The sequence below is a fragment of the Dipodomys merriami genome, unplaced genomic scaffold (genome assembly GCF_024711535.1).
Source record: "Dipodomys merriami isolate MVZ:Mamm:240054 unplaced genomic scaffold, mDipMer1.0.p SCAF_8, whole genome shotgun sequence".
NCBI lineage: Eukaryota > Metazoa > Chordata > Mammalia > Rodentia > Heteromyidae > Dipodomys > Dipodomys merriami.
In genome coordinates, this window is record NW_027206401.1 from 1,416,517 (window position 1) to 1,428,280 (window position 11,764).

Sequence of the window (11,764 nt, forward strand, 5' to 3'; positions counted from 1 at the left end):
CTCCCGCCCCTCCCTGGGTTTCGGGGGACTGCCCGGGTCTCGACCACCTGACCTTGGAGCTATGCAGTCCTCACTTCAACTCCATGCTCTTCCAGTGTTCAGGCTGCCATGCATGGCATATCTATTTACTAGCACTGTTGTTGTTGTTGTTGTTTTAGTTGAGACTGAGTCTCACCTTGTAGACCAGGCTGGTCTTGAATTCACACATCTGGAGAGCTGGGATTACAGGAATGCAGACACCCCTGGTTCACAGCCATTTCCTCTTTCATTTGCTCGTATTTGGTGCCTTCAGTTCTCTGATGAATGGCCTCTTTCAGGCAAGAAAAATGTGTGTCCAAATGAGCTTCGATCTTAATAAGCAGATAGGAGTTTGGGAGTTAGCCCTCAGCCTTGGAGAGGACTTGCAGAGCAGGGGAACGTGTGATAGGCCCGGCCTTCCGGAAGTTTCCTTTGCAGTGTGAGCACTGGGCCCAGGGGCTCTACAGACCTGAGGTCAGGGTTGCGCAAGGCGGGGGTCACGTGACAGGCCAGGCTGCACAAACAGAGGGGGCAGAAAGTTCGAAGGGGTCGGGGGTCAGCTGGCAGGCCCCTGTGGGGGTTTCCAAGTGCTTTAAGATGGGTGTTCCTTCACACAGCCCGCGTGCGCGGCCGTGGGGTGGGCCGGCCGCCGGGCGGATGCCGCGGGAGGTCTGGTGTCTGTGCCTTCTCCCTCTCCGCTCTGCAGTGATCCGGGAGACTCAGGTCTGCTCTGCAGGCTATATTTTCCTTGTTGTGGAATGAGGACACCATGCCGGGCATCAGACCCTCCTCCGTCCTGCCCAGGGTGGCGTGCTGGTCCCGCCGGCCTGTCCTATGGAGTCCAGATGCAGGATGGGACGGCAGCGTTACTCTGCCCTGGCCAGGCTTTCTGGCCTGGGGCCAGATGTCTAAAGACGCTGTGTAGATCAAGCCTCAGAGAGAGGCCTGTAATCTTCCATAGCTCCACGCTGAGCTGGGCTGGGCCCGTGGCAGGGAGGTCGGCACTGCCTGGGCTGCAGCGTGGGCAGGAGAGGAAGCCGGAGGGGGGCAGGCTGCGCGCCCCAGGCCGCTGGGAAGCCGCGCTGCGAAGCTGTCACTCAGCGGAGTCACCCCGGGCTTTGCAGGGAGCAGCGGGGCGCAGAGGTCTGGTTTTGTTGTGGCTGAGGGGTGTGGCTGTGAGTCGGGTTTAGGTAGCCCTTTCCCCCAGCGTGATGGCGCATTCCCGGCGGGAAGTTGTACAATGACCAGCCCCAGTCCAGCACACAGCTGAGTTCAAAAAGAAAAAGAAGACAGCAGGCTGGCTGTCAGCCTCCTAGAGAGGGATCTGGGCCTCAGTTGACAACGAAGCATCTAGCCAGAAAACCCACTCCTGTCCTGACACTGTGGGAAAGAGGGCTGGGAGCCCCCGGGGAGCGTCGGGAGCTGCTGGTCCCGGAACTCACCTTCCTTTAGAAGACTGTCCCCGGCTCCGGGTCAAAGGCTCCTGGACCGCGAGGTTCACACACACACCTTCCAGCTGAGTCAGAAGACCCAAGGGCCTGCTGAGGAGAGGGGCCTACCAGCGCAGAGCTGTGTCCTCCCACGGGAACTGCTATCAAGGTCACCAGGTGAGGTGGGGGGGTCAGGTGAGGTGGTGGGGTCAGGTGAGATGGTGGGGTCAGGTGAGGTGGTGGGGTCAGGTGAGATGGTGGTGGGGTCAGGTGAGGTGGTGGGGTCAGGTGAGATGGTGGGGGGTCAGGTGAGATGGTGGGGGGTCAGGTGAGGTGGGGGGGTCAGGTGAGATGGTGGGGTCAGGTGAGATGGTGGTGGGGTCAGGTGAGGTGGTGGGGTCAGGTGAGATGGTGGGGTCAGGTGAGGTGGTGGGGTCAGGTGAGATGGTGGGGGGTCAGGTGAGATGGTGGGGGGTCAGGTGAGGTGGGGGGGTCAGGTGAGATGGTGGGGTCAGATGAGATGGTGGGGTCAGGTGAGGTGGTGGGGGGTCAGGTGAGGTGGTGGGGTCAGGTGAGATGGTGGGGGGTCAGGTGAGATGGTGGGGTCAGGTGAGGTGGTAGGGTCAGGTGAGATGGTGGGGGGTCAGGTAAGATGGTGGGGTCAGGTGAGGTGGGGGGGTCAGGTGAGGTGGTGGGGTCAGGTGAGGTGGGGGGGTCAGGTGAGGTGGTGGGGTCAGGTGAGATGGTGGGGGGTCAGGTGAGATGGTGGGGTCAGGTAAGATGGTGGGGTCAGGTGAGGTGGTGGGGGGTCAGGTGAGATGGTGGGGTCAGGTGAGGTGGTAGGGTCAGGTGAGATGGTGGGGGGTCAGGTGAGGTGGTGGGGTCAGGTGAGATGGTGGGGGGTCAGGTGAGATGGTGGGGTCAGGTAAGATGGTGGGGTCAGGTGAGGTGGTGGGGGGTCAGGTGAGATGGTGGGGGGTCAGGTGAGGTGGTGGGGTCAGGTGAGATGGTGGGGGGTCAGGTGAGGTGGTGGGGTCAGGTGAGATGGTAGGGTCAGGTGAGATGGTGGGGTCAGGTAAGATGGTGGGGGGTCAGGTAAGATGGTGGGGCGTCAGGTAAGATGGTGGGGGGTCCGGTGAGATGGTGGGGTCAGGTAAGATGGTGGGGGGTTAGGTGAGGTGGTGGGGTCAGGTGAGATGGTGGTGAGGTCAGGTGAGGTGGTGGGGTCAGGTGAGATGGTGGGGTCAGGTGAGATGGTGAGGGTCAGGTGAGGTGGTGGGGTCAGGTAAGATGGTGGGGGGTCAGGTGAGGTGGTGGGGTCAGGTGAGATGGTGGTGGGGTCAGGCGAGGTGGGGGCGTCAGGTGAGATGGTGGGGTCAGGTGAGGTGGTGGGGTCAGGTGAGATGGTGGGGTCAGGTGAGATGGTGGGGTCAGGTGAGGTGGTGGGGGGTCAGGTGAGATGGTGGGGGGTCAGGTGAGGTGGTGGGGTCAGGTGAGATGGTGGGGTCAGGTGAGGTGGTGGGGTCAGGTGAGATGGTGGGGTCAGGTAAGATGGTGGGGTCAGGTAAGATGGTGGGGTCAGGTGAGATGGTGGGGGGTCAGGTGAGATGGTGGGGGGTCAGGTGAGGTGGTGGGGTCAGGTGAGATGGTGGGGGGTCAGGTGAGGTGGTGGGGTCAGGTGAGATGGTAGGGTCAGGTGAGATGGTGGGGTCAGGTAAGATGGTGGGGGGTCAGGTAAGATGGTGGGGGGTCAGGTAAGATGGTGGGGGGTCCGGTGAGATGGTGGGGTCAGGTAAGATGGTGGGGGGTTAGGTGAGGTGGTGGGGTCAGGTGAGATGGTGGTGAGGTCAGGTGAGGTGGTGGGGTCAGGTGAGATGGTGGGGTCAGGTGAGATGGTGAGGGTCAGGTGAGGTGGTGGGGTCAGGTAAGATGGTGGGGGGTCAGGTGAGGTGGTGGGGTCAGGTGAGATGGTGGTGGGGTCAGGCGAGGTGGGGGGGTCAGGTGAGATGGTGGGGTCAGGTGAGGTGGTGGGGTCAGGTGAGATGGTGGGGTCAGGTGAGGTGGTGGGGTCAGGTGAGGTGGTGGGGTCAGGTGAGGTGGTGGGGTCAGGTGAGGTGGTGGGGTCAGGTGAGGTGGTGGGGTCAGGTGAGGCAGTGGGCTGGTATGGGGTCAGGCGATCTATGACCTGTGCTCCTTTGCCAGACATCAGTCAGCTATTGTTGTGGTCTATTTCTGGGTTTTCTCTTCTGTTCCAATGATTTTGCACCACATCCTCTTGATGGCTGTATCTTTATGGAAAGTGTTGAGATTGGATAATGTCGTTCCTACAATTCTATTCTTTATGTTTTTCAATATTGTGGTGGCTATTCAAGGTCTTGTGGCTCTCCATATACTCTTTATGATTCATTACTTGATATCCACAACCTAACTTTCTGGGAACTTGGTTGGCATTGCACTGACTGTGTATATGAAGTTGGAAGAAATGACATCTTGACAATATTGACTTTTCTTACTCATGGACTTGGAACTTTGAGTCCCCTTTGATTTCTCTCCTGGGAGTTTTGTAGTTTTCCTCACACAGCTCTCTTTTTCGTGTGTGTGTGTGTGTGTGTGTGTGTGTGTGTGTGTGTGTGTGTGTGTGTGTGTGTGTGTGTGTGTGTGTTTAATATACATGGAAATACATTTCAAACTTCAAGTCCCAAATGTTCACTGTTGCAGTGTGTGTAAACTGGTAGATAGACTTATAGATGTTATCATGTAGTAGTTCCAGGTTCATTTGTCAGTGCATTCAGATAGTCTGATGGTTTGTGGGCAAAAGCACTTTCATCTCTTTCTTCCTAATCTTCACATTTTTTTTCCTTTTTTCACTGCCTGAGGACTTCCAGTAGGAGGTAGAAAGCTCTGGTAAGGGGGGAGGGGCTTGTCTGCCCAGCCGCTGTCCATCTTGATGGGGTTGTAGGGCTCTTGTAGATATCCTGGGGGTGGGAGGCTTGAACTCAGACCTCAGGCTCTAATTTGGCTTTTTGCTCAAGTATGACCCTCTATAACCTGAGGCACAGCTCCACTTCTGGTGCTTTAGTGTTTAATTGGAGATGAGTCTCATGGGCTTTCCTGCCCAGACTGGCTCCAAAAAGCAATCCTCAGATCTCAACTTCCTGAGTAGCTAAGACTGCAGGTGTGAGCACCTATGCCCAGCTCTCTTGTAGACATTCTGTTTTGTGGGAAGGAGGGGATAGTCCTGGGACTTGAACTCAGGGCCTGGGCACTGTGAGCCACAGCACCACTTCCGGCTTTTTCTGTGTATGTGGTACTGAGGAATTGAACCCAGGGCTTCATGCATGCTAGGTGAGCACTCTCCCACTGAGCCACCTTCCCAGCCCCTCTCGCAGACATTCTCGAATGTGTTCCCTTCCGGCCCTAGCTTACTGAGTGTAGCGGCAAGCTGCAGCTGGGCAGGAGCTCATGCGAGCTTCTGGGACGGTGGTTAGCTGAAACCTCCACCCACCCTGGGGAGATTGGGGGGGTACTACACAACACAATGCCAGCCTCTGCAAATCTCCAGCCTCGGAGGAAGAAGGAGCAGAAGGCCCGTGGAGATAACCCGGAGCTTTCCGCAGAGCACATCCTGAGGACTTTCACACCATCTTGAGGCCTGGCTTCCCAAACCTTTGAAGACATTCCTCCACAGTCACAAATAGTTCTCAAGATCAAAGGAAGGACGGGCTGTGTCAGGACCCCGCAGCGGGCAGCTCAGGGCGGCAGGACACAGCCTGTCCCGGCTTGTCCTGTTCTGTCACCTCTGAGTGAGCCCAGCTCTCTCTGGAGTTCACAGGGCCTCTGACGGAGCAGGTGGTTGTTTACCAGTGAGCGCACTTAATGACCTATTTTATGAGAAAGGGGGAGTGAACGGAAGATAGGAATGGGAAGAAAGGCCTGACTGCTTCTCACAGTCCCCCCCATCCCCCCCTCCCACCCCTTCCATACCCTGCCGCTGCCCTCTTCCACCTACTCAGTGGCTGTGGAGCTCGGTCTAGCTTGCTGCTGCCAGGCCTGCGAAGACACTGAGATTCTTGGATGTCTGAGTCTAAACATCACAGCGCAACTCTATTTCAAGCCTTTCTACCTTGACTTACAGTTGATTACTACTTAAAACACATATTGTGGCTGGGAAGGTGGCTCAGTGGTAGAGCGCTTGCCTTGCATGCCTGAGGCCCTGGGTTCAGTTCCTCAGTACCACATACACAGAAGTTGGAAGCGGTGCTATGGCTCAAGTGGTAGAGTGCCAGCCTTGAGCGGAAGAAACTCAAGGACAATGCCCCCGAGTTCAGGACCAGGACTGGTTAGAACAAACAAAAAAACAAACAATCCTTCATATCGTGCTGGTGGTGCATGCTTGTCATCCTAGCTGTTCAGGAGGTTCAGATCTGAGGGTCAAAGTTGGAAGCAAGCATGGACAGACAAGTATGAGCGATGCTTATCTCCAATTAACCAGCAAAAAAATCTGGACATGGAGATGTGGGTCAAGTGGTAAAGCTAAGCAGAGCCTGAGGTCCTGAGTTCAAGCCTCACTATCTGCACACAAAACAAAACTACCAACACACACACACACACACACAAACCACTTCATGGAATTATCTTAACAATATTATCTAGACACCAAGGACTTCTAACAGTGTGGAGAATGTTTTCTCTTCTTATCCTGCCTAGCAAGGATTTAGCCTCAGAAAAACCATATCTGTATTTAAAAAAAAAAAAAAAGAGCATTGGGTTTTTGCTGTTGTCCTGTCTTGTTACAGCTGGGAAGGGCCGGGCTGAAACACATTGTTTCCTCAGCCTGGTTTTATTTTCTCCCTTTGAAGTAGGTGAAATCCGGTCAGTGCTCAGGGGAGGAAGGGGCAGCGGCAGCCTCGCTATTGTTGTAAGATGATTGCAGGCCCTGTTTGCGAGTCTGGGGAGTTGGGTAGATGAAAGTAGCCTGTGGCAGCTTCTTACTAATATATTTGCAAATGAGAAGCCGATTGGCAAGTGGGGATCCAATTTGCTCTGTCAATCACCCCGGATTTTCTCTCTGCATTTTGTCTGGGGGCAGGCAGACTCTGGTGGTTGAATCTGCTCCGGGCAGTCACCGGGAACATAGAGAGGAGCTGTGTCCCATCCACCTGCTTTTGGAGAGATGGAGAAAGAACGCGGTGGCAGTGCGTCCTCGGCTTTTCGGGGTCCCAGGCCCTGGAGGTTGTCGGCCAGTGCTGTGTTTGCACTTGGTAGGGCTGGGCCGGAGCACTCCCCCCGGGAACAGCAAGGCTGGTATTGTGGCCTTGGGTCCTCGTTTGATATTAAGACTCTAGTACCCAGTTGCAGCTGAACCCACGGCAAAGTGCTTTTACCCAAACATGTTTTCTGCAGGTGAGCATCTCATTGTGTCAAAATAGTTGTCTATTTTTCTTTCTTTCCTCTTTTTTCACCTTCTTTGCTCCCTTTTTTCCTTCCTTTCTTCTCTTTCTCTTTTTTTTCTTCCTCCCCTCCCTCCCTTCCTCTTTTCCTTTTTCTCCCTTGTGTCTAAGTTTGAATGACAGACTGGCTTGTTCTTTTTGTTTTTGTAATATCTTTCCCTGTGTTTAGTTTGATGGCTTTGTAGGCCTCATAAATCAAGTTGGAAAGTGTTACATCTTTTTCTGTACTAAAAGTGGCTGTAGGGGCTGGGAAGGTGGCTCAGTGGTAGAGCCTTGCATGCCCGAGGCCCTGGGTTCGATTCCCCAGCACCACGTAAGCACAAAGAAAAACAGCCAGAAGTGGCGCTGTGGCTCAAGTGGTAGAGCGCTAGCCTTGAGCTGTAGAGCTGAGGGACAGCGCCCAGGCCCAGAGTTCAGGCCCCATGACTGGACCCCCCCCCCAAAAAAAATAAAAATGGCTGTAAGTTTGGCATTATTCCAATTTAAAATATTTGGTGGAATTTATCAGTAAAGCCATCAGAACTTGGAGCTTTCTTTGTTGGAAGTTTTGAAATTATGAATTCAATGTTTAATAGGTATTATTTTTCTTTTTGTCGGTAGTGAGCCTTGAACTTTGGGCCTGGGCGCTGTCCCTGAGCTCTTCAGCTCAAGGCGAGCACTCTACAGTGACACTTCTGTTTAATAGGTATTATACGTAAAACAGAAGTTTCTTTTCTGATGCAGATGAAATGAACACATACACACACAGACAGACACATATATGTGTAGACACATATTTTTGAGGCAGAAGGCAGACAGGGTCTTGTCAGACAGTTCAGACGGACCTGGAGCGCTGTGTAGCCTGGCCTACAATTCACGTCCTTCCCACCTCTGTCCCCTGAGGGCTAAGATTACAGGTGTACAGCGCCACGTCTCCCCAGTGCTGGAAATGGACACCAGTCATGGTCTGGAAAATGCCAGAACTGCCTTTGCTGCGGACCTGCAGAATCACCTCCTCTCCCCTCTCCTCTCCCCAGCCCCGTCCTGCGGTGATAGAAGAGGACCTGTGAGCCCAGGACCCTACCCTTTGGCAGCAGATGCAGATAAAAAACCAGAGAAGCCACTTTCCTGAAACTCATGGTAAGATTCCACCTCTCATATCCCACCTCCCCGGCTCCCACCCCTGACCTCTGCCCCTCCTGACTTTGCTCTCCCTGCCCAGTAAAGGAGACCTTCTCTGGAAGGGGATTGTGCCATTTCTTCTCCAGCCAGCCTGAAGATGTGGACGCTCTTGGCCTGTAGCTGAGATTACAGACATGTGCCACTGTGCCTGGCTCTGGCTTTTAAAGCCTGGACATCTCTGAGAAGGCGCCAGCAGCGTGTGCCCCTTGGGCAGCGCTGTGCTGGGCTCTAGCAGCATGTGCCCCTCGGGCAGTGCTGTGCTGGGCTCCGGCAGCGTGTGCCCCTCGGGCAGCGTGTGCCCCTCGGGCAGCGCTGTGCCATTGTCCTTTGCGGGTGGTGCCGGTGGATGTCTGGGTTCCCTTCTCTTCTCTGCTCACTCCTTCCTGAAGCCGCCCCTGAGCACAAGCCCGGCGCCTTCCCGGGACGGCTGGCTTTAAGTTCAGATGGATCCAGGGCAAGAGGGGTGGATTTTACAACAAAGCAAAATGAAGCGAGACAGAATATCCAGTCATGTTTAACTTCCACGTAAAGAACGAACTTTCTAGCACAAGGTTGACCCCCGACTCTCTCTCTCCACGGAATTGAAACAGGGTTGGGCTGGCTGGTTTACGTGGGGCCCTGAGCCACGGCTCAAACCACAGCTGCTCTGCCTTCTCTGCTCAGCTTGAGCGTGCCTTCCTAACCCTTGGTTTTGTTCTGGAAACACCTACAAGCAGCCCTGCGACTTCCCTTTCCGGAGAGTGAGGCCACGGGTACTGCAAGGGCTGCCGACCGGGCGTCCAGCCCCGCGCCCACACCCACACCTCAGACGGGCCGGGCCTGGGCAAGCTGGACCTTACCGCAGAGCCACGGTGGTCCTTACTGCTGGGGACAGAGTCCACTCGAGGAGCACGGAGCGGGCTCCTTAGGGAAGGGTCTGGCAGTGGGAAGGGATGGGAGGCTGGCTGGCGGGACAGAAGCTCCAAAGACACCAGAGTGTCCCAGGCCACAGCTGACCTGTGGAGAAACCACAAGCTGGGCACCGGTAGCTCATACCTGTCATCCTAGCCGCTCAGGAGGCTGCGATCCAGAAAAGGCTGAACAGAAGAGGCTGGCTCAGCCAATTAACCCGCAAAGAAGCCGGAAGTGGAGGTGTGGCAGAAAGGTAGAGCCCCAGCCCTGAGTGGAGAAAGCTGAGCAGAGAGCAGGCTTTCGACAGTGGAGCTGGTCTTCTCTAGAGCTTTCTCTCATCGTGGCTTCTTTCTGTGGATTCTAAAAGAGTCGGCAATGCTATCTGTTCCCGTCTTACCCTGCGTCCCTCGTGCGCGGGTGTCAGTAGGGCGGGGCGGGGTGGGGCGGGGCGGGGTGGGGTGTGACAGGGTGGGGCAGGCGGGAGCTGCGCCCAGGGAAGCGGAGGAAGCGCTGGACTTGGGCTCTAAGAGTCAGCATTAAATTTTAAACTTGTCAGAAAAGTAGCAGCTCTGGAAATTAATATAACCAACACTAATGATAACAGTAACTGAAAACACATGCCGGAGCATCTGAGCCAACCAACCAGCAGGGAAGTGCGGGCCAGGGGGGTGGGCGAGGGCACAGCTTCCACGGGCCGTGGCCGGGTCCCGGGACCGAGGTCTACTGGGGCTGCGCTGTGCACAGCCCGCGTGGCCGCTGGGGACACGGAGGGAGCACGGAGGAACACGGGCCCGCAGGAAGCTCCCGCGCAGACTGGGGCTGGGGACAGAGCGGGTGGGAGAGCGTGGGAGGCGCGGTGGGTCGGAGGGGCACCCACGCATCCCGCCCCGGCCTCCTCTGAAAGGCGCCGCAGCACCGTGGGTCTGCACCCAGGACTGCGCCAGACGCTCAGTGTGCTGACCACCGGTCCCAGGGGACAGCACAGGGTCCTTCTTCAGACACGGGCCCAGCCAGGGCAGCGGGGCGCGCGCTTCTGCGAGGGACAGAGCGCGGTGCTCTCGGCCCCTCGGCTCCGCCCGGAGTGTCATCACCACAGGAGGCCGAGCGCCCTCCGAAGCCCTTCGGACCTTCTCCCCGACGCAGCTCCCAGCTCCCCGCGGGGAGCCTCCCCATGCTCCTCAGAGGAGCACCCGGAATGGCCCGGAACGGCTGGTTACCCCGGGGCCACCCAACACCCCACACAGGCCTGACTGCTCTGGGCCTTCACCCCCATGGAGTCTCGCACACCAGGAAGCTTCCCATGACACGCGCCCCCCCTCAGCGGGCACCTCACCTCGGGGGGCCGGGGTCATGGAAGGGGACATTTTTCCTCCCCGCTTCTGCCTGGGGAGTCTTACTGGGAGCTTTGGGCCTGTCCCCACACTGCAGGCCGCTCAGGGAGGGACACGTGGGGCCTTCTGCCCTCCTAGGGACGGGATTGCAGGTGTGCCCTAGCATACCTGTCTGGGAAATAAAACACACCCATATAAGAAGGAAGGCATTGGTGAGCTCTATGCTAGCCTGTTATGATGTTTTGTCCCAAGATCATGCCTTTGTTCAGAGCAAATGTGTGAAGGAAGGCTGTGCTGCCAGTTTCCGGCAACAAGATGCTGGACAGGACTGGAGGGCGGAAGGCGTTCCTGTGACTCGCGGTTCCATGGGGTTCAGTCCATGGTGAGCTGGGGTCTGGGGAGGTGGAAGGTCTTTCTGGAAGGGCATGGTGGAGCAGATGGCTCCCCTTAGAGCAGCTGGGAAGTAGAGAGAAAGACAGGAAGGGGCAGGGGACAGGGCGTCCCCAGGGACCCACTTCCTCAACCGCACCACACCTCCAAAGGACAGCCCCCTCTCAGTGCTCCGAGCCTCCCGGGCAGGAGCCAGGGATGCCCCACAGGTCTCAGGCCCCGGTGCTTCTGATGAAGACAAACTCTAGAATAAGCACAAAGAAGACAATTTTCTATCTGTAGAGGACTGCCATGGTAATAAGCTCAAGGGTTGGATAAAGGACTCTTCACGAGGCCTGAGTCACAAGCTCGGAGTGAGTCCGTATTATTTACTATCTTATGTCTTACACTCCTGTCCTACGCCTCTCCATCAGCCTGAGGGCCACAGGGGACCAGGTGGTGTCACACGCCTCGTCTGGGGGTCACAGGGGACCAGGTGGTGTCACACGCCTCGTCTGGGGGTCAAGGACAGGTGGTGTCACACGCCTCGTCTGGGGGTCACAGGGCAGGTGGTGTCACACGCCTCGTCTGGGGGGTCACAGGGGACCAGGTGGTGTCACACGCCTCGTCTGGGAGGTCACAGGGGACCAGGTGGTGTCACACGCCTCGTCTGGGGGTCACAGGGCCAGGTGGTGTCACACGCCTCGTCTGGGGGTCACAGGGCAGGTGATGGGGCAGGTGGGAATCTGTAGACCTTGGTCTAGTTGTGCCATTTTGGGATTTAGAAAATCCAGGTCCGTGGCGTTAAGGATGCGATTTTCCTGTTCATGTTTCCCCCTTCACCTTAAAGGGCACTGACTTTGGAGTCAGACGGGGCTGTGAGTTGCACGAAACACTCAGCTTCCACCCGCCTGCTTCTCCTCTCTCCTCCCTCCCCCAGGTCGACGCACAGAGGTGGGGACCACGCTGGACAGTTGCAAAGTCTCTTGAGGGACAGATGCCACTCTGTCATTGTCTGCGCACCTGCCGCTCTCCCCCTCCTGACCTCTGGGCTGCACAAGACCCACCCGTGCCCACGGTCCCCAGGGAGGCGGGGCGTCCCAGGGGTGGTGAA

The 11,764-nt window shown here is 56.6% G+C and overlaps 1 long non-coding RNA gene across 1 annotated transcript; it reads left to right on the forward strand.

Moving 5' to 3' along the window:
• The first annotated feature begins 948 nt into the window (after positions 1 to 948).
• On the forward strand, positions 949 to 9,349 carry LOC138819113 (uncharacterized). Its single transcript, XR_011369313.1, has 3 exons — positions 949 to 1,625; positions 7,915 to 8,017; positions 8,100 to 9,349. It is a non-coding gene; the product is annotated as an uncharacterized lncRNA (long non-coding RNA).
• Positions 9,350 to 11,764: the final 2,415 nt, after the last annotated feature.